This window comes from Muntiacus reevesi, chromosome 7 (assembly GCF_963930625.1).
Source record: "Muntiacus reevesi chromosome 7, mMunRee1.1, whole genome shotgun sequence".
NCBI classification, from domain to species: Eukaryota; Metazoa; Chordata; class Mammalia; order Artiodactyla; family Cervidae; genus Muntiacus; species Muntiacus reevesi.
Window position 1 is genome coordinate 86,527,283 of NC_089255.1, and position 25,178 is coordinate 86,552,460.

General features: G+C 40.6%; 1 protein-coding gene across 3 annotated transcripts in view; it reads left to right on the plus strand.

Annotated features, from left to right (window-relative positions):
• Nucleotides 1–25,178, plus strand: part of NRXN3 (neurexin 3) — a 1,687,603-nt gene that overhangs the window by 582,649 nt on the left and 1,079,776 nt on the right. The gene's annotated exons all lie outside the window — the stretch shown is intronic.

Consider the following 25,178-nt stretch of genomic DNA (forward strand, 5'->3'; position numbering starts at 1 on the left):
AGCAATGAAGCAGCAGCAACAATGTGTACATATGCACCACAACTTCTTTATCATTCCTCTGTTGATGGACATTTAGATTGCTTTCATGTCTTGGTTATTGTAAATAGTGCTGCAGTGAACATTGGGATGCCTGTATCTTTTCAAATTATGGATTTCTCTGGATATATGCCCAGGAATGGGATTGCTGAATCATATGGAAGATTAGCAAAAATTAATAATTCTAATATTAAATATTGACAAAGAGGAGGAACACTGAGAATCTTCAAAGCCTAAATAGTGAGAGTGTGAAATAGACAACCACTTTGGAGTGCAGTTTAGCATTGAAATTAAGCAAAACATTTGACTTAATTAGTGTACATCTACATAAATGCTTTAGAAAGACTTTTAAAAAAGTGCATGTTTAGATAGTTACTAGAATGTACATTGGAACAATGCTTGCAATGTAAAAAAAAAAATTAGCAATCTAAATCAACGTGAGAACATAAATGAGTAGTAGATCTCAGTACAATTGAATCCCATTCACCAGTGGAACAAAACAGACGGGAGCTGCATGCGACATTGGTGAACCTCAAAGTCATGGTCTCAATTGAAGAAAGCAAGTTATACAATCAGGGACTTCCTCAATGGCTCAGCAGGAAAGAATCTGCCTGCAATGCAGGAGACACAGGAGTTGAAGTTTCAGTACCTTGAAGGAGGAAATGGCAACCTACTCCAGTATTCTTGCCTGAAAAATCCTGTGGACAGAGTCCATAGGGCTGCAAAGAATCAGCCTCAACTGAGTACACAGTTGAGAGGCAACAGAATGATACCTTTGGAAAAAATTTGTAAACATGTTCTATAATCCAAAATACTTGACGTAAAGATGTATGTGTGCCTCAGTCACGTCTGACTCTTTGCGACCCCATGGACTGTAGCCTGCCAGGCTCCTCTGTCCATGGGATTCTCCAGGCAAGAATACTGGAGTGGGTTGCCATCCCCTCCTCCAGGGAATCTTCCTGACCCAGGGATCGAACCTGTGTCTCCTGCATTGTCAGGCGGATTCTTTACCACTGAGCCACCTGGGAAGTCCAATGTAAAGATCCACATATATAAAAAACTAAAACATGCTGGGACATGATGAACTTCCCAGAATAAATGTTACTTCTGGTAAGAAAAGGAAATGGGACTGCTGTAAAAGGGGCTTATCTGTGTTTATAATATTTTATTTCTTCAAAAAGAATCTGAAACAAATACAGTAGAATATTAGGGGGAAAAAAAACTAAATTTAGGTACATGGATATTTATTATTATTTCTGTTTGTTTGAATGAAACATTTCAAAATTAAATAAAGACCACTTAGCCCCACTGAGCCCATAGATGCTGAGTGATCAGGTTTATTCATTAAGTTCCTGCATTTCCTGCTGTCAATGGGACTGATTAAAATTATATATGACTGAATAGCATAACTATTCAGACTCTTTGAGAAAATGTCAAAATTGTGAGTGTTAAATTTTGAAATGTCAAGGGCCAACTCTAGACAGGCAAAACCAACTGAGGACTAAACGGATACAAGTTAAAACAAAATAAAATAAATGCTGTATGATAATAGAGTTCAGAAGATTCTGTATTCTCTCCTTCCCCCATAAAATCAGACCAGAGAATTGGTGTTCGCTCTCCTGAAGGATTGTCTGTCTATATGAGCAGCTGCCAGCCTGCAGCACCCTACAGGATAATATAAACCAGAATAAAGCAAAACCTGCTCATGGGAAGGGAAAAGAATACTCCACAAAATGGCTACACCTTCCCAGATACATTCTTCACCTCCCCAAGCAGCTTTTCCATCCTTGACCTTCTCATTGGAAACCCCTCCTTAAGCAGTTCACGCAGCTCTGCAAATGTTAGGGTGACATTTGGACTGGGCTCGCGTGATCAGTTCGCCTGAGTGTCTGTGCTCCCCCAGGGGCCTGCCAAGCTCCAGAAGAGCAGTATTAGCCTTGCAGGCCTCACCTCCCAGAGCTAGCAATAACATTTACCAGCTACAGTTTTCTCCATCTTCAAATATTTCCTCTGACTCACGTGATGGAGATCCAGCTCCTCCATAGACTGGGACGTAAAGAGAGTGGTTGAGAGAGAGGGGAGCCCTCTTTTAAGAACTTTTAACATTTACCTTTCATTAAAGATTGTACTTGTGTTTTAATTGGGCTTTCCTCCTAGGATTTTGACCTGTTTGTGGAAAATTAGTTACTAAAATTGCATACCTGGTGGGGGTGGGGCACATCCCTTTGATTTTTATCATGCCAGTGGAACTGAAAAAAAAACTGCGTCTGGTTGGTGAGGAATGGGATGTGAGTGTCCACCTGAAATCTCTGAGAATCCAGACTTGGCAAGGAAATTATATTATTCTTAATCATAACTTGGAAAACAATTTTGGAGCCCTGCTATGCTTAATACACACCTAGGACTGGGCTAGTCAAGACTTAAAGTCAGAATGGCCTCTCTTGTTTGTTGTATAAATGCCTCAATGGATGATGGAATTGATTAGGAATGAATTGACCATCTTCCCAACAGCCTAATGAGCCATGTACTAATCATCCTATTTCATTAGTGAGGAAACTGAGGCTCAGAGAGATTATCTTGTTGAGTTGCCACGGTAGCTCATGTCAGGTCTTGTATACAGAGCATAGTTACACTGCTATAATCTGTACTGATAGAGGCACTTGCATGTCAGAAATGTGATGACAGGCACTAGCAGGGAAGTTCAAAATGAATAAGAACACAATAGAATTCCAATCAATAAATGTAGAAGGAGAGAGGGCAAGAGAGGATCACCACCAGGCAGATACTGCAGTAATGAATGTTGCAGATAAGATCCATCAATAACGATGACTCTATATGCAAGACAGAAAAAGAGACATAGATGTATAGAACAGTCTTTTGGACTCTGTGGGAGAAGGTGAGGGTGGGATGATTTGAGAGAATAGCATTGAGACATGTCTATTATCATATGTGAAACAGATCACCAGTCCAGGTTCGATGCATGAGACGGGGTGCTCAGGGCTGGTGCACTGGGATGACCCAGAGGGATGGGATGGGGAGGGGGTGGGGGTGGGGTTCAGGATGGGGGACACCTGTACACCCATGGCTGATACATGCCAATGTATGGCAGGAACCACTATATTATTGTAAAGTGGTTAGCCTCCAATTAAAATAAATAATTAAAAAAATAAATTTCTAGTTACATACCACAAAAAAAAAAAAAAAGATCCATTAATGGATGCTAAAATTAGTGGGTGAAAATTTGAGAAGAATCAGCATTTGCCTAGGCTCAAAGTACCTTCCTGGAGAAGGAAATGGCAACCCACTCCAGTGTTCTTGCCTGGAGAGTCCCAGGGACGGGGGAGCCTGGTGGGCTGCCGTCTATGGGGTTGCACAGAGTCGGACACGACTGATGTGACTTAGCAGCAAAGTATCTTCCATGAGATATTTCTCAAGTAGGAAGGAAAAGGCAGGTGCATAGCTGTTCTTTTTACTGAAAAGACCTGGGAGATACCAACTTAACCAAGTAACCAAGGAAACATCACCAGTAAAAAGACATGTCAACATCATGAACCCCTTGGTATAATGCACTGGGAAGGACACAGTGCCAGTTTCATGGTAGTCTTTGCAAAATGCATAACCTCACGCCAGTCATGAACAGACACTGGACAAACCCAAACTGAAGACATTTGATAAAATATCTGACCGGTACTCTTTAAAAGGACATGGAAAACAGGAAAGATGGAGGGATTAGTGTATAGTGGAGAATACTAAGGAGAAATAACAACTAATGCAATATGAGATCCTGAAATAGAAAAAGAACACTTGTGGAAAAAGTCATAAAATTGAAAAAGATCTGAAGTTTACTTAGAATATTGTATCAATGTTAGTTTCCTATTATTTATACTCAAACAATGGTTATGTAAGGTATTAGCATTAGGGGAAGTAGAGTGAGAGGTATAAGAGAATGTCTGGTATAATTTTTGCAACTTTTCTGTAAGTATGTAAGTTTGAAATAAAATATTTGAAAAAACGACAGGAACAGAAACAGAAAAATGAACAGGAAGTATATTTGCCTTCAGATTTGCTTACAGCATGAAGAGAGAAACAAACATGTAAATTAAAATAAGAGGCACACAAAAACAGTCTTTCAGGCACTGCGCGTACTATGTGTATACACTGCAGGAAGGGGCCGTGGGGAAATGGTTGATCTCCACTGGACTGGGAGTGCAGGATGCCAGGATAGACTGCATAGAGAAGGGGATGCTTGAGGTGTTCGGTTTTTTTTTTTTTTTTTTTCCCACTATCTGTTTTACTGAGAACCTATTATGGGCCAGCCACTCATCTAGAAAGCAGTTACTTGGTAGTAAACACAAACAGTACTGCTTTCATGGAGCTTGCATCATAGAAGGAGGTGTCAGATAAACACGTGAGCAAAAAACTGATATTTTCAGTGCGGGAATAAACTATAAATGAGCTAATATGGTAGAACACACATGGAGAAATGGGGAGTTAGATAGGATGACAGGGAGATATCTTTCTGACAAGCTGCTAGTTAGGCTGTTAAGGCCAAGGTATGAATGAGAAGAGGCTAGCTGTGCAAAAATTTTTTTTTTTTTTTTTTTTTTTTTTTTGTGCAAAAAATTTAAGGAGCAAGTAGTTCTATGCTGACAGGTTGGCTGGATTCCCGACCACAAGAACAAGAACAAATTGCTGTGTCCTATTCATCAAGACAAAGAGAGGACAGTGTGCTGGGCTGTAATGGACAAGAGGATAATAGTGGAAGTTGAGCTGCAGAAGTAGGTTGAGCAGTTGACTTTAAGTTCAGCCTGGCATACTTTTGAGTAAATGGTGGTTCCATTAATAATTACACCAGGACAATAGAAATAAAATGGAACTGTCTGGGCTAAACCTAGACATATGGTCACCTGATAGAGAAGAAACAAGTCATGTAGGACTCTGTGAGTTAAGCAAGGAGTACAAATGTATTCTAAGTGCTTTAGGGAGGCATGGGCAGGGATAGCAGGGGAAGGAAGTGATTTCTTTGGCTGCCAAGTGGAGAATAGCCTATTGAGAGCAAAGAATGGAAGTGGGGGAAGAACTAAAAGTCTAGCTTGCACAGAGGGAACGGAGGCTTGCTAAGGAAGGAGACATGGAAAGGGAGACTTTCTCAGTTTTGAAGGTAGAATCAATGAGTTTCCTTACTCTTGGTAGATAGGCCAGGAGAACCACGATGGTGTGATCACTCACCTAGAGCCAGACATCCTGGAATGCAAAGTCAAGTGGGCCTTAAGAAGCATCACTATGAATGAAGCTAGTAGAGGTGATGGAATTCCAGTGGAGCTATTTCAAATCCTAAAAGATGATGCTGTGAAAGTGCTACACTCAATATGCCAGCAAATTTGGAAACCTCAGCAGTGGTCGCAGGACTGGAAAAGGTCAGTATTCATTCCAGTCCCAAAGAAAGGCAATGCCAAAGAATGTTCAAACTATCGCACAATTGCATTCGTTTCACACGCTAGCAAAGTAATGCTCAAAATTATCCAAGCCAGGCTTCAGCAGTATGTGAACTGAGGATTTCCAGATGTTCAAGCTGAATTTAGAAAAGGCAGAGGAACCAGAGATTAAATTGCCAACATCTGTTGGACCATAGAAAAAGCAAGAGAATTCCAGAAAGACACTTGTTTCTGCTTCTTTAACTATGCTAAAGCCTTTGATGTGTAGATCATAACAAACTGGAAATTTCTTAAAGAGATGGGAATACCAGACCACCTGACCTGCCTCCTAAAAAATCTGTATGCAGGTCAAGAAGCAACAGTTAGAACCGGACATGGAACAACAGACTGGTTCTAAATTGGGAAAGGAGTACGTTAAGGCTGTGTATTGTCACCCTGCTTATTTAACTTACATGCAGAGTACATCATGCGAAATACCACGCTAGATGCAGCACAAGCTGGAATCAAGATTTCTGAGAGAAATATCAATAATCTCAGATATACAGATAAGTAAGTAAGTAAAAGTCGCTCAGTCATGTCCAACTCTTTGTGACCCCATGGACTATACAGTCCATGGAGTTCTCCAGGCCAGAATACTGGAGTTGGTAGCCTTTCACTTCTCCAGGAGATCTTCCCAACCTAGGGATTGAACCCAGGTCTCCCACGCTGCAGGCAGATTCTTTACCAGCTGAGCCACAATGAAAGCCCATGACACTACCTTTATGGCAGAAAGTGAAGAGGAACTGAAGAGCCTCTTGAAAAAAGTGAAAGAGGAGAGTGAAAAAGTTGGCTTAAAACTCAACATTCAAGAAACTAGATCATGGCATCCAGTCCCTTCACTTCATGGCAAATAGATGGGGAAACAATGGAAACAGTGACAGACTTTATTTTTTTGGCCTCCAAAATCACTGCAGATGATGACCGCAGCCATGAAATTAAGATGCTTGCTCCTTGGAAGAAGAGCTATGACCAACCTAGACAGCATATTAAAAAGCAGAAACATTACTTTGCCAACAAAGGTTTGTCGACAAAGCTATGGTTTTTCCAGTAGTCATATATGAATGTGAGAGTTGGACCATAAAGAAAGCTGAGCACCAAAGAATTGATGCTTTTGAACTGTGGTGTTGGAGAAGACTTTGAGAGTCCCTTGGACTACAGGGAGATCCAACCAGTCCATCCTAAAGGAAATCAGTCCTGAATATTCATTGGAAGGACCTATGCTGAAACTGAAGCTCCAGTATTTTGGCCACATGATGTGAAGAGCTGACTCGTTGGAAAAGAGCCTGATGCTGGGAAAGACTGAAGGCGGAAGGAGAAGGGGATGACAGAGGATGAGATGGTTGGATGGCATCACTAACTTGATGGGCATGAGTTTGAGCAAGCTCCGGGAGTTGGTGGTGGGCATGGAAGCCTGGCGTGCTGAAGTCCGTGGGGTTGCAAAGAGTTGGACATGACTGAGCGACTGAACTGAACTGAACCAGTTGGTTAGGGATTGTAGAACATTCCATATGATGGGAGTGGCAAGAACAGAGTCACAGGGTGGTGCATATTCTAAAAGCCCATAGTGTTTTTATGGGGAAATTAAAGGGGTGCAGAAGGGCAGGCGACTGTGTCGGAGATATGACTGGGGCCATCAAAGACTTAGAATCCAATGCTAATTAGTAGATGTTGTGATGCCATTGAAAGCACTTTACTTTAAAGTGACATGGTTTGATTTGTTTTTAGAAAAATGACACTCACTCAACAGGAGAATAAAAGGATAAAAGAGAAAAGGAACCCTGAAAACAGGGATACCTTCTGCTAGTTAGAGAAATAAACAAGAAACCAGAAACATTTGGAGGGTGGTAGAATAAGGTGAGGGACTTCTATTTTTACTGGAGATTGTCTATCCATTCATCAGACACACCCTTGAGCGTCTAGTGGTTTTTATAGTATAATTAAGTGTTGACTCAGGGACTGCAAGATAGTGTCACTGAGTCATAAAGAAGTTCCAGGAGGAAAGCTTTAGGGACAAATTAATGTCAGGTACCATGTAACTTTCTTCTTCTGCTCCAGTGCTATTCTTGGCCCACTCGTTTTTAAGTCTTAGCCATTTCTCTCAGACTAGGGTGCCTCACATGCAATTTTGGCTAGCTAAGCATGGTGGCAGAGCCAGATAACTTGTTCCCTGTAGACTTATAAACTCATGAGCTGTGGGCTGGTAATATAATTTACAGTACACTTTGCCAGCCCTGCAAAACAGCTTTCTGTTTGTAGGGGGTTGGGGGCCTGACAAGAAAAAGTCTTTATAGCTTAATCATAGCTGTGTTCTCCATTGTTACTGCAGTAGCAGCCTGTGTGTGACGTATCCTAGTCATCTGTCAGACAGTTAGAACTTTTTTAGAAAATTTGGCAAACCTAGGCATAGCATCAGTCTTTGCTCAATAGCCACGCTGATATCCTCTTACCTTAGGAAGTAGTAACCCTAGCATGCACCTTCATCTTTTGTGACAAAGGAATTGAGACATACTTATTAGATATTCCATAGCTGTGGCTTTTGCCTTGATAGAAATTATCTGAGATTACTCTTCCAAAATTCTTATAAAATGATATTGATAGAAAGCTTGAGAATAGAAAAATCAGAGCAATGCCAGCCGTGAACATAGTCAAATGATTATCTTGCTGTAAATTTCTTCTCCCTAGTATGTGACAGCTGCTACTTGACGATTATATCACTGAGCTCACAGGTTTACTTCCATTCAGCCACTGCCCTCAGGAGACTATAGCTAAGGTTAAAGCTGTAAAAATGGGAATTTTGTTCATTTCTAGATGCCCAGTGGAGAACAGTGCTGGAAAACATAATAGGCACTAAAATACTATGTGTTCAGTTGCTCAGTCATGTCCCACTCTTTGCAACCCCATAAACTGCAGCACGCCAGGCCTCCCTGTCCATCACCAACTCCTGGAGTTTACCCAAACTCATGTCCATTGAGTCAGTGATGCCATCCAACCATCTCATCCTCTGTCGTCCCCTTCTCTTCCTGCCCCCAATCCCTTCCAGCATCAGTGTCTTTTCTAATGAGTCAGCTCTTCACATCAGGTGGCCCAAGTATTGGAGTTTCAGCTTCAACATCAATCCCTCCAATGAATACTCAGGACTGATCTCCCTTAGGATGGACTGGTTGGATCTCCTTGCAGTCCAAGGGACTCTCCAGAGTCTTCTCCAACACCACAGTTCAAAAGCATCATTTCTTTGGTGCTCAGCTTTCTTTATAGTCCAACTCTCACATCCATACATGACCACTGGAAAAACCATAGCCTTGACTAGATGGACCTTTGTTGACAAAGTAATGTCTCTGCTTTTTCATATGTTGTCTAGGTTGGTCATAACTTTTCTTCCAAGGAGTAAGTGTCTTTTAATTTCATGCCTGCAATCACCATCTGCAGTGATTATGGAGCCCAGAAAATAAAGTCAGCCAACGTTTCCACTGTTTCTCTGTGTGCCATGAAGTGATGGGACTAGATGCCATGATCTTAGTTTTCTGAATGTTGAGCTTTAAGCCAACTTTTTCACTCTCCTGTTTCACTTTCATCAAGAGGCTCTTTAGTTCTTCTTCACTTTCTGCCATAAGGGTGGGGTCATCTGCATATCTGAGGTTATTGATATTTCTCCCATCTATCTTGATTCCAGCTTGTGCTTCTTCCAGCCCAGCATTTCTCATGATGTACTCTGCATATAATTTAAATAAGCAGAGTGACAATATACAGCCTTGACGTACTCCTGTTCCTATTTGGAACCAGTCTGTAGTTTCATGTCCAGTTGAAACTGTTGTTTCCTGACCTGCATACAGGTTTCTCAAGAGGCAGGTCAGGTGGTCTGGTGTTCTCATCTCTTTCAGAATTAGCACAGCTGTTGATTTTAAAAGATGCCATAATGATCTGGAAATGAATAACACGGATGATGTAGAAGAGCATGTTTTACTGAGCAAGGATTGGCAGGGCCGTCGATGGACTGATATGTCAACCTTAGACACTATGTAGGATCCAACATTCACTGTAACAGCATTCTAAGTTTTGCAAAACTGTGAAACTTAACTCCAAGGATAGTTTATTAACCTTGGAATAAGCTAGTGACTCTTGTTTCTACTGTACATGAATGTGGAGCTCTTAGCTGCCCCTCTGTTAATTCTCTTAGTTATATCCATTTAAAAAAATATCTTTTAATTCATGTTCATTGTGAATTGGGCTTCCCAGGTGGCACTAGTGGTAAAGAATCTGCAGGCCAGTGCAGAAGACGTAGATGTGGGCTCCAGTACTGGGTCAGGAATTTCCCCGGAGGAGCTCACGGCAACCCACTCCCGTAGTCTTACCTGGAGAATCCCATGGACAGAGAAACCTGGTGGGCTACAGTTCATTGGTCACAAAGAATCAGACACAGCTGAGCGACTTAGCTTGCACGCATGCCATCATTGTGAATCGGGTGCGATGTCTGGAACAATTCTTCTGTATTTCCATTATGTAGCTAACTCTGCTTAAGTAGTGTTGGAAGTATAATAGCTTGTATGTAAGTCATACATAGGCGAGCCCTGGTAGCTCAGACAGTAAAGAATTCACCTGCAATACAGGAGACCCAGGTTCGATCCCTGGGTTGGGAAGATTGCTTGGGGAAAGAAATGGCTACCCACTCCACTCTTCTTACCTGGAGAATCCCATGGAAAGAGGACCCTGGCAACAGTCCTTGGGGTTGCAAAGAGTCAGACACAACTAGGAGACTAAGCATGCAGACACTATATGCATATGATACATGCGTATCATATATAGTTGCCAACAGTACTGTGAGCCGGGTGCTCCGATAGATCTTTAAGTATTTATATAAGTATTTAATATATATATTTAAGTGTTTGAATATATATATGTATATAGAGAGACAAACACACATATATGTACCTACACATACACACACACACACACACACACACACACACACACATACACACATCTATTGATTCAACTCTTTCAGATCATTGCTAATTTTGTACAGCCTGATTTTGAAAGTAGGGTCCCAAATAAGAAAAAAAATAAGGTTATTAATAAGCTCCTTGTGGACTGTAGCCTACCAGGCTCCTCCGTCCATGGGATTCTCCAGGCAAGAATACTAGCGTGGGTTTTGCCATTTTAAGAAAAAAAGGCAAAGCTTTTCAATATTGCTTCAGTTTCCTCAGTTTTGAAATTAAGGTTTGAATGCAGGTAAATTGAAGTCTCTGACTCTAAATTTTGTGCAATTCAAAGGCATAATCTTTCAACTTCTGTACTTTTTTTTTTCTGATAAAATCACAAGAGACTGATTCTACTTTAATCAGTTAAATAGACTTCTGAAAACTTCTTCACTGGTTTGACTCTTTTAGGAGATATATTTTATAGTCCTAGACAATTTGGCTTTGGTTCGTGTTGAAATACTGTCTCAGTATCAACTTATAAAATTCCATACATAACTGATGTGTGTTGAGTTGGTTCATTGCAGAACGGTTGACAGGCAGAAAGTGTCTTCTCTTTCGCTGCCCTGAAAAACTGATTTCTCTGGTCTGGCCTTGGACAGGAATGGAGCAGTCACATTCCAGTGAGCAGAGCTATCAGTGGAACAGTTCTCTGCACCTTCAAGCCAGTTAATTGGAAATGAAAACACCAAAACTAGTCTGGGAAGCACAGCAAGGACGTGCATGCAAGTTGGCCATTAATCACTTAACTGTGTCTGCTCAACACTGTTGTCTAACGTTGTTCTAGAGTAAACTAAACATGATAAGTATACAGATCCATTCCATGCCTGCAATCAGTCACACCTGTTGATGGATCAGAAGTAAAGCTTTTTAATTCAAATTTTCAGTAACCAAATAGCATTAGTCATAATGAGAGAGCAGATGTATTCTCTGGAATACTGACAGGAAGAAAGTGAAAGTGAAGTCGCTTAGTCATGTCCGGCTCTTTGCGATCCCATGGCTATGGGATTCTCCAGGCAAGAATACTGGAGTGGGTTGCCATTTCCTCCTCCAGAGGATCTTCCCAACACAGGGATTGAACCCAGGTCTCCCGCATCGTAGGCAGATGCTTTACTGTCTGAGCTACCAGGGGCTCCCCTGACAGGAAGAATATGGCAGAATGAGGCAGCAAACTTTGGACAACAATGAAAATCTACAGAGCAGATGTTTTTCAGGATGGAAAGCATAGCTGGATGCCAGGTTCAAGCACTGAACATAGTCTGCCTGTGGCTGTTATGAACCACGCTTATTATTAAAAGCAAATAACAAGACTCTAGGGTTCTTGAATGCAGTCTCTACCATTATTATGAAAGTAGACCCAGGACTTCCCTGGGCCAGTAGTTAAGAATCTGCCATGCAATACAAGGGACACCAGTTCAGTCCCTGGTCTGGGAAGACCCCACATGCTGTGGAGCAGCTGTGCCCATGTGTCGCAACTACTGAGCCCGCTGGTCTCTGAGCTGCAGCTACTGAAGCCCGCATGCCTACAGCCCATGCTCTGCAACAAGAGAAGTCACTGCAGTGAGAGGCCTGAACATCGCAACAAGGAATAGCCCCCACTCGACGCAACTAGAGAAAGCCTGTGTGCATCAACAAAGACCCGGTGCAGCCAGTAAATAAAATATATTAAAAAGAAAGTAGACCCATTGTATAGGGAGTTTGAGAACAAAAGAAAGCAGAATGTCTACCTTATTTGTCTATTTAGCCAAAGTAGACCTGGGTGTTCATTGGTATGACTGATGTTGAAGCTGAAACTCCAATACTTTGGCCACCTGATGTGAAGAGCTGAGTCATTTGAAAAGACCCTGATGCTGGGAAAGATTGAGGGCAGGAGGAGAAGGGGATGACAGAGGATGAGATGATTGGATGGCATCACCAACTCAATGGACATGGGTTTGGGTGGACTCCGGGAGTTGGTGATGGACAGGGAGGCCTGGCGTGCTGCAGTTCATGGGGTCGCAAAGAGTCGGACATGACTGAGCGACTGAACTGAACTGAAGACTGTATAATAAAGAGAAAGATTAGCAGAGCACTGTACTTAGCCCTTTACTTTCAAGGGAAGCCTGATGTGCTGCAATCCATGGGGTCGCAAAGAGTTGGACACAACTAAGTGACTACACTGAACTACACTTTGCAGAGCTCTTTCAAATGTATTTTCTTATATGATTTTTGAAAATGATTGAAAATTTACATAAAAGAAAAAGGAAGTCTGAGTATGTGTGACTTTCCTAAGGCTGCATGCCCATGAGACATTGAGCTAGAATGGAATGTTGGCCTCCAGACACCTAGGTTCTTTCTGCTTGTCAGCATTGCCTCTAATATGGAAGTATCCATGTGTGAAAGCGATGGGTCATCTCTAGACATTAGGAAAATTAAAAACACATGTGTATGCACATATGCATGTAACATTCATTGAGGACCTGTTAATATTAGATGTCTGGATCACTTAGTAGTCATGCTCTTGGCCACCCCTTTGTGATGGGTAGCTTTTCTTTGAAACCCTGGGTCCATTCTCCCCTCTCCACTGTACTTTCCCACTGGGCTTGGTACCCTGGAAGGTACCCTTTAGGGACAACATTAACAGTCTCCCTTACCCATCTGTATTCCAGTTGCATTTGCCCAGTGGAAAGCAGGCAGGAAAGATGAGAAGCAATGGTGAATATGAGATCTGAATAGTTAATTTCTTGTCTCTGTCCCTCTGATAAGATTACCTACTAGCTGTGCCCCTGATATAAGTCCACAGTCTTGTGAGGCACTCAGTGCTCCCTCGTCCTCTCCCTGACCCCCTCTCACATCAGGATTCTGGCAACTGACTTCCCCCTTGCTCTGTCAGGCCTCAGGATAGTAATAATAATAATTGGGGTTTGCTTTTAATAGCCCTGAATACCACATTACCTCGGGAGGGTTCATTCTTCCCTGTCTCTGCCTTTGTAAAACCTTCATGCCTTTATTAAACCTTCATCAAATGACCTGATTTGAATGGGCCATCTATTTCCTCTTAGTATCCTGACTGATTCAATTTATTATTATACACGTTACAGACGGGGAAACTGAAGCTCAAAAATGTTTCACTGTGAAATAACTTGCAGATCTAGGACTTCCCTGGTGGTTCAGTGGTTAAGACTCTGTGCTTCTAATGCAGGGGGGCCTGGGTTTGATCCCTGGTCAGGGAACTAAGATTATCCCACATGCCAGTATAGCCAAAAAAATAAATAAATAAATAACTTGCAGATCTAGGATTCTACCCAGATTTTCTAACTCCAGGCTTACATGCTCATAGTGACAGCACATAGAGAAATTTTGTACACCTGTTTTGAGTAGGTGTAATTGCTGTTGTTCCGTCGCTAAGTGGTGTCCGACTCTTTTGTGACCCCATGGACTGTAGCCCACCAGGCTCTGCTGTCCATGGGATTTCCCAGACAAGCATCCTGGAGTGGGTTGCCATACCATTCTCCAGGGGGTCTTCCTAACCTAGGAATGGAACCCGCGTCTCCTGCGTGCATTGGCAGTTAGTTTCTTTACCACTGAGCTACTAGGGAAGCCATAGGTATAATTACATATGTGCAATCCTGCACAATAGAGCTTTGTTGGATTGACTCAGAGTCAGATCAATTCTAAGAAACTTACCTCCACCATTTATAAATACTGAGCTTTGAAATTTCATCATATGCTTGCAAAGTAAAGCAATGACAGTAGTATCGGGAGGAAAATTAAGTGAGATTGCATCTAGTCTCTCACTACACAATTCTGCCTTCCCTGCATCACCAGAGTTAGCCTAAAAAGCAAGTCCTATCAGATCACTTCCTGTCTCAAAAGTCATCTCTGCTGGCTAACATCCAAACTTCTTAAGTGTGGTTGTTAGCTCTGTTATGATAGACCCTGTCTATCTCCCTACAGTCTTAACTTTACCATTCCAATCCATATCCTCTAGTCCATGTGGAATTAATGTGCTTCTCATTGGGTGGAGGCCAGGGGGCGGTACCGATGTTTTCTCCAAGAGGCTTTTGACAATGTCTGGAGATACTTTGGTTTGTCTTGACTAAACAGACTGCTACTAGCATCTAGGGGGTGGAGGCCAGGGCTGCTGCTAAGCATCCTACAATGCACAGGCCAACTTCCGCAACATCTGGTTCAGTATTATCACTGTTGAGAAAGCCTGTTCTACTTGAGGCATGTTGAATTCCTCCTGACTCTTGAGTTTGCTGCATTATAATTACCATTAACCAGATGCTGTATCAAGCACTGTGTTTAATGTATGATTTCATTACAGGCCTTTATCTGCTTTGCACCTGTACGTATGTTCCCTCAGCTGGAATGCCTTCTAATTCCTCTCTCTGTGGTTTACTCTTTCTCATTCTTAAAACCTAAGTGATATACCCCCTTCCTAATGATGCTAGGTGAAGGTGTAGATGCAAGTGGTAAATTCCCACAGCATTCTGTTCATTATTTTTTTTCCTTTTAAGTTAATTTTTTAATCTTTACCTTAAAAGGTAAATCTCTAAAAGAAATGGTTTATTTTTTAATTGGAGAATAATTGTTTTACTATGTTGTGTTGATTTGGAGTATAGTCACTTTACAATGTTGTGTTGGTTTCTACCGCTCAACAGAATGGATCGGCCATGTATATATATATATATAGAGAGAGAGTTACCTGTGCTATACAGAATGTTCTCATTAGTTATCTATTTTATACATAGTATCAATAGTGTGTATGAGTCTATCCTAGTCTCCCAGTTCCTCCCACTACCTCCCCTTTACCCCTTGGTATCCATATATTTGTTCTCTATGTCTGTATCTCTATTTCTGCTTTGCAAATAAGATCATCTGTAGAATTTTTTGCCAATGTATGCATTGTATACATTGTATCCACATGTATGCATTGGCATAAGATATTTGCTTTTCCCTTTCTGTCTTACTTCACTCTGTATGGCAGTCTCTAAGTCCATCTGTGTCTCTACAGATTACCCAGTTTTATTCCTCTTTATGGCCAAGTAATATTCCATTGTATATATGTACCATATCTTCTTTATCCATTCATCTGTTGATGGATATTTAGGTTGCTTCCATGTCTGGGTTATTGTAAACAGTGCTGCTATGAACATTAGGTTCTTTCATTCTGTGGTATGACAGTCTACTTATTTGTGTCTATAGCTCAGAAAGAACCTTGTCATTTGTGCTCCTGTCACCTCCATTTTAGCACACTATCTGGCACACGTTAGATATTAATCATTGAATGAATGAGCGAATATTACTGCAAGCAGTGGATATAGTTCTTTTGAAGAATTGTGTTATGTTTAATTTTGATAAATTAAGTCACATTTGGAATTCAGTGGGAAATTTTAAGATAAAGCTACATGAATTCTCTGAGCAAATGAACATTTTCTTGACATTATGCATCCTACAAACCAGGATTTCTTTTTTTATTTTTGAATACTAAAAATATGCAAATATACCTGCTTGCTTTTCTTAAAGTAGAAAACATCCATCAAAATTTCTGTCATGGCTTTAGGGTGCTTTAAATTGTTTGGGGATGGGAAGGCAATGGGACTGTCTGTAATGGCAGCATGATGTCGAGAACATGAAAAGTTGGTTCTTCTCAGCCTTGTCCACCAGAGGGAGGAGATCACCTCATAACAGTTATGATTCCCTGGAACTATTGGCTACTGTTGGGTCTGCTCAGAGCTAGGGATTTATGTTGCTCCTGCTGCTGCAAAGTACAGAATTAGAACCTGGCAGGCATTCCCGCATAGATTTGCACACTGTTTAAGATCGGCCCAGTTTGGTTAGAGAGGAAGCAATCTGTGTATTTTGGAAGCTTTGTTAGAATAAAACGTACTTGGGGCGTGTATGAGGCCCTTTGCAGCAGGAGTGAGCAGGAGGAGGGCTTCAAGGTATGAGAAGAGAACCTGGTGGGGAAGGTGATTGTTTACTGGCACTTTGCTTACAAGGCTGACCGTGAACATACTTTCTCTCTACAGTAGACGACTTAAGGGCCAGTGGGCAGTACTAGAAAGTCTGCTTGATATGCAGAAGTTTGCTTGATATGCAGAAGTCTGCTTGATAAGTGCACAGTGAGACCTGGGAAGTCAGTTACATGAAAGCACATTTTGCTAATTATTCATAGGATTGTATTGGTGTCGAGGGGCCCCACGTGTCTGTCTGTGGCATCACGTCAATTGTGCTGTCTGGTACTTTTGTTTTATCTCTTCCCTATCTGTGCCTACTGGTCTGGCTTTCTCCTTTAAGACTATAGGAAATATAAGTGGTGTCACTTCCTAGTATGTGTAAGCAAGAAGAACTTCTGTACCATTCACTTCGTACAGTTCATTTTCTCTATAGTTTTCACTTTGCTTCTTAAGACCTCATCACAACAAAACAAGATATACTTGTAATAAGATTAAAGAACGCTGCTTTGATTATTTGATTCTTTTTCTTTGATGTTAGATGTAATGATTTGATTTTGCAAAAGCTCTCGGAGGATGGTAGGGGAAAGCTGCCTCCCAGAAACTCTCTCTTTCAAGTTAAACAGAAAGGAGTATACTAGCCAAATAATCATTAGCTCCAGGTAACGAAAGAAGCACAACTCAGTGTCAGAAATCTAAAACAATAGGAGCAAGAGAAATGATTCTGAAGCCAAGTCAAGAGAAATGGTGAAACATGATAAGGCTGCCAACCCTACTTATGGCCCTCAGGTACAGTACTGCCTAGATCATAAAATATATGTGTGTGTGTGTGTGTGTGTGTGTGTGTGTGTGTGTGTATAGATATAGATATAGTTGAGAAGTCTTTCTAAAATGCCTTTAAAGGGAAGGAAATAGACTGAGCAGATGTTCTTATCTGGTCCTGCCTTTAAAGAATAATAGGAATGGCTGTGGGAGGCAAATGCATGTAGCAGAAACAGACAGTAGGACTGAGGATCAAGAGAGAAGTCAGCAGGGCTGAAGGGATCAGGAGTCCTAATGTATCATCCCCCCACCACCCACCACCATGGCCTCGGGAGGCACTCTTCAAGTAGGTGGTTCAAGATATTAACAGGGCTTCAGAAATGACAAACAGCCCTGAAAGCTATTTAGGGCTGTGTGATGGTTACACACAGTCTTGACTGAGCCTTTCATTTCTTCCATCCACTTCCTTCCACATTGCCATCTCTCAGCCTACAGGAGAAAAGTACATAGAACTAAAAATTATGAAGTCATTAAATTGTATTTGATTTGGAGAACCAGTAAGTTACTGAAACTATATCTGAACAACTAGAAACTCTGGACAGAGCCACCTGAGTATGAGCAAGAAGGACGATGATAAAGACAGTGCAAAGATAAAACAGCAGCAAATAAGATTTTAAAAAAGAGATATAGCTTAAAAACTGAAGGAATTTGATCTAGAAGAAAACAAACCCAAGGGCAGAAAAATTTCTCAGAGGCTGTATACTCTGTAGCTCATTTGCACTGCAAAATACTGTCAGAAAATTTAATTAATCCTGTAAGAATTCATCTTCCATACTAGTAAGGTCATGCTTAAAGTCTTGCAAGCTAGGTTTCAGTATTATGCGAACCATGAACTTTCAGCTGTCCAAGCTGGGTTTAGAAAAGGAAGAGGAACCAGAGATCAAATTGCCAACGTTCTCTGGATCATAGAGAAAGATAGGAAATTCCAGAAAAACATCTACCTCTATTTCATCGACTATGCCAAAGCCTTTGACAGTGTGGATCTTAATAAACTGTGGAAAAATCTTAAAAAGATGGGAATTCCAGACCATCTTACCTGTCTTCTGTATGTGGGTCAAAAAGCAACAGTTAGAACCCTCTATTCTTGCCTGGAGAATCCCGTGGACAGAGGAGCCTGGTGGGCTGCTGTCCACAGGGTTGCACAGAGTTGGACACGACTGAAGCGACTTAGCAGCAGCAGACCCTGTATGGAACAACTGATAGGTTCAAGATTGAGAAAGGAGTACAGCAGAGCTGTCTGCTGTCACCCTGTTTGTTTAATCTATATGCTGAGCACATGCTAAGAAATGCCCCGCTGGATGAGTTAAAAGCTGGAATCAAGATGGGCGGGAGAAACAGCAACAACCTCATGTATGTGGGTGCTACGACTCTAAAGGCAGAAAGTGAAGAGGAACTAAAGAGCCTCTTGATGAGGGTGAAGGAGGAGAGTGAAAGGGCTGGCTTAAAACTAAATATTAAAAAAAAAAAAACTAAGATCATGCATCCGGCCCCACAACTTCATGGCAAATAGAGGGGGAAAAGGTGGAAGTAGTGACAGATTTCCTCTTCTTGGACTCCAAAATCACTACAGGTGGTGACTGCATCCATGAAATCAGAAGACATTTGCTTCTTGGCTATGATAAACCTAGAAAGTGTGTTGAAAAGCAGAGACATTACTCTGCCAACAAAGGTCTGTATAATCAAGGCTATGGTTATCTCAGTGGTCACATACAATTGTGAGAGCTGGACCATAAAGAAGGCAGAGTGCCGAAGAACTGATACTTTTGAACTGTGGTATTGGATAAGACTCCTGAGAGTCCCTTGGACTGCAAGGAGACCAAGCCAGTCAATCTTAAGGGAAATCAATCCTGAATGCTCAGTTGGAAGGACTGATGCTGAAGCTGAAACTCCAGTATTTTGGTCATCTGATGCAAACAGCTGACTCATTGGAAATGTCCCTGATGCTGGGAAGGATTGAGGGAAGAAGGAGATGAGGGCATCAGAGAATGAGATGGCTGGATGGCATCACTGATGCAATGGACATGGACTTGGGAAAACTTTGGGAGTTGGTGAGGGAGAGGGAGGCTTGGCGTGCTGCAGTCCATGGGGTCGCAGAGTCAGACATGAATGGGTAACTGAACAACAACTTGAGAATTTGAAGAAAATGAAAAACACCGAGTGAATGGAAAAGGGGGATTTTACATGGCGTATCTGAAAACCAAATGTGATCATATAACTTAATCGAAATAATTAGTAACAACATGAGGGCAGAGGATACATGGCTAAATATTGATGTATTGACAGAAGGAAAAGCTTCAGATCATCACAGTGAGTGCTGATGAAAAGTCAAAGAGATTAAATCTATCATAAAGAAACTAAGATATGGAGGACAGACAAGATAAGTGAATCTCTGAAATAGAAAAACAGGGTCCTTCAACAGAGAGATTAGCTAAATTTCAAACCAAAATTTTGTTCTTAACATAAAGAACTAACTCTAGACTTCAAGAATAGCATTGAAACTTGTATATTATCAAGTGTGAAACAGATCACTAGCCCAGGTTGGATGCATGGGACAAGTGCTCGGGGCTGGTGCGCTGGGAAGACCCAGAGGGATGGGATGGAGAGGGAGGTGGGAGGGGGAATCGGGATGGGGAACACATGTAAATCCGTGGCTGATTCATGTCAATGTATGGCAAAAACCACTACAATATTGTAAAGTAATTAGCCTCCAACTAATAAAAATAAATTTAAAAAAAACAAAGAAAAAATAGCATGATGGCATCTAAGAAAATCAGATACAGTGCATTTAACACTGAGATGTGTGTTGATTATGTTATTCACCTGACTGTTTAGAACAAGGCTTAGAGAAGTTCCTGGGTAAAGGACTTTTGAAAATAATGGTGATCTTGGTCACTAGCAATTCTGAAAGGGCAGATAGATCTGTGATGCTAGTAGCGATGAGTGAAATGGCAGACCAGCCAGACGTTTAGCAAAGAGAATCAGGGATGGAGAAAGCCGTGAGGGCCTGCATGGTTGTGCACGTTTTCTGCACTCAGATTAATTAGAGGAGGAGATGGGAAAGACTTGAAAGTATTCCTAAAGTACATATACCTCCGTCAGTAAACGGAAAATCATAAAACATACAAAGGAAAGGGAAAGTGTGACCCACACACAGGGATACATAACAGGCAATAGAAACTGCTCAGATGTTGCGCTTAGCAGACAAACTATACCAAAGTTATTATAAATATGTTCAAGGGGAATCTGGGAAGTTAAGGGAACCTGTGCAAGATTTAAAGCAAAATAAGATGACAATGATTTATCAAATAGATAATGTTAATAAAGAGATTAAAATTATATATATATATATATATTTATAAATTTTCCAACTCCAAATTTTCCCTCATTTGGAAATTGTTTCTTTTCCTACCTACCTATCTATATGTATTTTCTAACTATTTAAAAGTACAATAACCCAAATGAAAAAGTCACTAAGGGGCTCAACAATAAGTCTGAGTTAGCAGAAGAAAGAATCTGCAAACTTGAAGATAAATCAATAGAGATTATAAAGTCTAAATAGAAGAAAGAAAATAAGCGAAGAAAAAGAGTGTCAGATAGATGTGGGACATCATTAAGTGTACCAACATATGTATGATGGCAGTTCTAGAAAAGTGAGAGGGAGAATAAGAAAAAAAATATCTAGAGAATTGATGATTGAAAATTTCCCAAATTTGAGGAAAAACACTAATTTACACATTGGTGAGCCTCAAATAGGATCAATGCAAAGAAATTCATTAATATCCATACTCATTATGATAGACATGTTGAAACCCAAAAAGAAAATCTTGAAACAGCAAGTCATCATATACGAGGGATCACAGTGAGAATGACAGCTGATGTCTGTCCAGAAGCAATGGAGGCCAAAGACAGTGCGTTGACGTTAAAAGTGACGAAAGACATATATCAACAAAAGCGAAAGTGAAATAAAGATGTACCCAGGTAAACAAAAAGCAGAGACTTCATTGCTAGCATCCTTGCCATGTAACACATACTAAAAGAAGTTCTATAAACGAAAAGAAAGTGGCAGCAGACAGTAATTTGAATCTTCATAAAAAAAAAAAGAGTTCCAATAAAGGTAACTGTGTAGGTAGTGATGAAAAGTATAATTAAGCATTCTTTTTCTTTCTTCTTTTAACTGATTTAAAAGGCAGTTACATAAAATAATCTATAAAATTGTATTGTTGGACCTGTAACATATAGAATTGTAATATATTTGACAATAAAACAAAAATGAATGAAGCTATACTGGAGAAAGGGAATGAGACCAGATGGTGTCATTTGAATCCACAAGAAGAGAGAGAGACAGAGATGGTAAATAAGCTTAGCTTTAAAAATCTCTATAAATATATCTGAGATCTCCTTGCTTCACTTCGTAGAAAGACAGAAGTTCTTATAAAGCAATAACTATAACAATGTGTTTTTGAGTTTGAAACACATATAGACATCACATGAATAACAATAATAACACAAAAAGGAGGAAGAGATGACAGCATGTACAATTTCCATGTCTTACTAGAATTAAGTTCGTATAAATGGGAAGTAGATTCTCATAAACTAAGATACATGTTGTAAGCCCTAGACCAACCACTAGGAAAGAAGTTTTTGGTTAGTTAATTATATAGTTGTTGTTGCTAAGGTTGACTTAGTCAAGTCTGACACTAAGTCAAGTCTGACTCTTTTGCAACCCCATGGACTGTAGCCCACCAGGCTCTTCTGTTCGTTGGATTTCCCAGGCCAGAATACTGGAGTGGGTTGACATTTCCTCCTCCAGGGGATCTTCCTGACCCAAGGATAGAACCCACATCTCCTGAGTTGGTAGACAGAATCTTTACCACTGAGCCAACTGGGAAGTCCGATTATATATTTAAGAATCATCAAAGACATTAACATAATATGTTAAATATTCACTTAAAAGGAAGTTATAAAAGCGAAAAAGAGGGACAAAATAGGAGAACTGTGTAAGTATTGTTATCTCAGCATTTCATGATGAAGTCTTTTAGTACTCAATAATCTGATAGACTTTAGATCAAATAACATTTTCTTTAGACTCATTTTCCCTCAAATTAGTATTCCATTCATGGTACCCTCTTATTTGAAATATTTTAAGCAAGTTAATATGAATTCTGAAGCAAATTTATTTTCAGCTGATTTCTATATTAAATTTTCTGTCTCATCACCTTCCCCTGAAAAATACTCTGTTAATAATAGAACACACTCACCAAGATACACACAAAGGTATACACTGAGATCCATACTTCATTTTGTACTATTAGATGCTTAACTACACACTCACCTTCTATTTATTCTCTGACACCACCAATATTGACATAAAGATGCATATTCTCTCACTACATATATCTAGAGGGAAAAAGTTGGCCATTAATTTTGGAATTATTTAAGTTGAACGCATCAAAACAACCATTTAATGGCTCACCAAATGCCTTCACATCTTTTAAAAAGGAGTGTGCTTGAGTGTAGGTATCTATAGTAGAAAGTCATAGTAGTAACTAATGGTGTTCATAATCATAAACACAGAGCATTGTGCATAGTAATGTGTAACAAGATATCATTTAGAGATTTGTATCATTGGACTTCCCAGGCAGTCCAGGGGTTAAGACTGCAGTTCCGCCACAGGGCGCACGGGTTTGATCTCTGGTGGGGAATTGAGATTCCACATGCTGCACTGCGTGATGGAAAAATATACTAGGTTTCAGCGAACGTCTCTAAAAGCAAACAGAAATTTCTGTTTATGTAATTCTATATGGTCATAAACTACAACTTTGAATAATGACATGTATGTATGTGTCTGTGCACACATGTACATATGTGTACACATACACAAGAATACCACACACTGCCATGAAGCATTACAGATGTACTTTGGGTGCTAAGAAACACAGGTGTGCTTTGGGTATAACTCTCAAAATGTGGCAGAATCATCCAGTATATAGCTGTGAGAATCAGATTGCCTGCATTTAGCTTCTAGCTTTGCCTTTTGTTAGATGTGCGACCTGGTATCTATAAACTATAATAATAGTGTCTTCTTCATGATGTGCTTGTGAGGATTAAATGCCATCTTAATGCATGTGAAGTCTTAGAAAGCACAGGCAAATGGTTTAAGTGCTCAGTAAATTTTAGTGATCATTATTGATCTTTTGATTCTGCTCTTTCAGGAGATAGAAGTTTCTCTCGCATCTGGAGCGTGTGTTATATTTAGATTATGCTTCTCATCTAAGAGCAGATCTTCAAAATATGTTTTCATTTTGGTGGTGTCTATTACTGTCCCACCTTTATTTGTGACCCTTAGAGTTTGCAAATTGTGATATACAACTATTAGCATGTCATGGTTTTTACCTGGGTGATGGTTGATTCCTAGGGATGACAGGTGTATTTATACTGTTTTTCATGTTCCTTTTGTATGTTGTGTAAGTAAGGTTGGGGGTACGATGATGACACAGACTATTTTGAGAACCTTCCGCATCGTCTGCCCAGTCTCTCCAATCTATTCGTGTTCCTTTTATACAGGAAGACAGAAGATGTTTTTCTCTTTGTTAATCATTCATTTACTTCTCAATATCTACCCAAATCTGTTGATTTCATTGTAATGTCAAAGCATCTTTGTGTAACTATTCTCAAAATATGCTTGATGCTTCTGTTAAACTTTGCTATTATCTGGGCATTCCCCTATTTCTTCATTTTTTATATATGGAGATACTGTTTTGTCTACCTATCAAATCTGATGCCATCACTTTTCATTAAAAACTCCACCCAACTACCAAGACTAGTTTCAGACTACCCCATGTAATCTACTCACTTGCATGCTATAGCCTCTGTCTTCTGAATGCCCCTGGCTTTATTGATACACCTTTGCTGGGCCAGTTAGCCATTTTAAATTCTAGTATGGTTATTTATGTGCACTGATTCTGCCTTCAAGACAGGGATCTTGTTCGCTTCACCTTTTGCACCCTCCATAGTGTATATGTGCTCAGTCATGTCTCTTTTGCGACCCCGTGGACTGTAGACTGCCAAGCTCCTCTGTTCATGGGATTTTTCTAGGCAAGAACACTGGAGTGGGTTACCATTTCCTTCTCAAGGGGACAGTGTGTATAGGAAAGTAGCAAGTATCTAGCAACAGTAAGTATTTAATAAGGACTTCTTCAATGCCAGGAACTGAGCTCTGTGATGATTGGCTTCATAGGAAAGTGAGTGATGCTCTTGTCCTGTGTTCCCTAAAAATGTTTGCTCAATGAATGATTCAACCAATGCACGTTTTGAACGACCTGATGCTACAGAACAGGCCCTGGACTTGCTATTGGATATACTGGATTAAAATCCAGACTATGTGACTTTGGGATAATAATACCCACTCCCCACCATGAGCTGTGATTTTCTGTTTGAAAGTAGGAATAATAGACCCACCTTGCGGCATTAAGTGAGATAACATATTGGAGGGGCTGGAAGGCTCGTAACCAAAGTGTTTGTTTGGATTGGCAAAAAGGTGAGCTGCTCCTTTTCTTATAAAGGTATTGTTGGAATAAAAATAGAATGGCTGGTTTTCAAAGCTGTCCTCAGTTTTTATTGTTGTTCTAGCCCTGGCTGTTATCAATCTTCTTTGAATGAGCCAAGCAGACTCTCACAAGGCCTGGCCACTAGGGATGCTCTGAAGCCTGGTTATGCTGCTGTTCCTTCCTCTTCCCAGCACCACTCGGCTAGTATGTATTTATTTGCTGTGGTGATTATAAACCGGTCCTTCTCTCAGGTTCTTCAGGAAGGACTCACAGGACTCAAGTTTTGTTTAGTGTCTCGTTTGGCTTTGTCGTATCTACAGTGTAAGGAAGAAAGTGACGTCGCTCAGTTGTGTCTGATTCTTTGTGACCCCATGGACTGTAGCC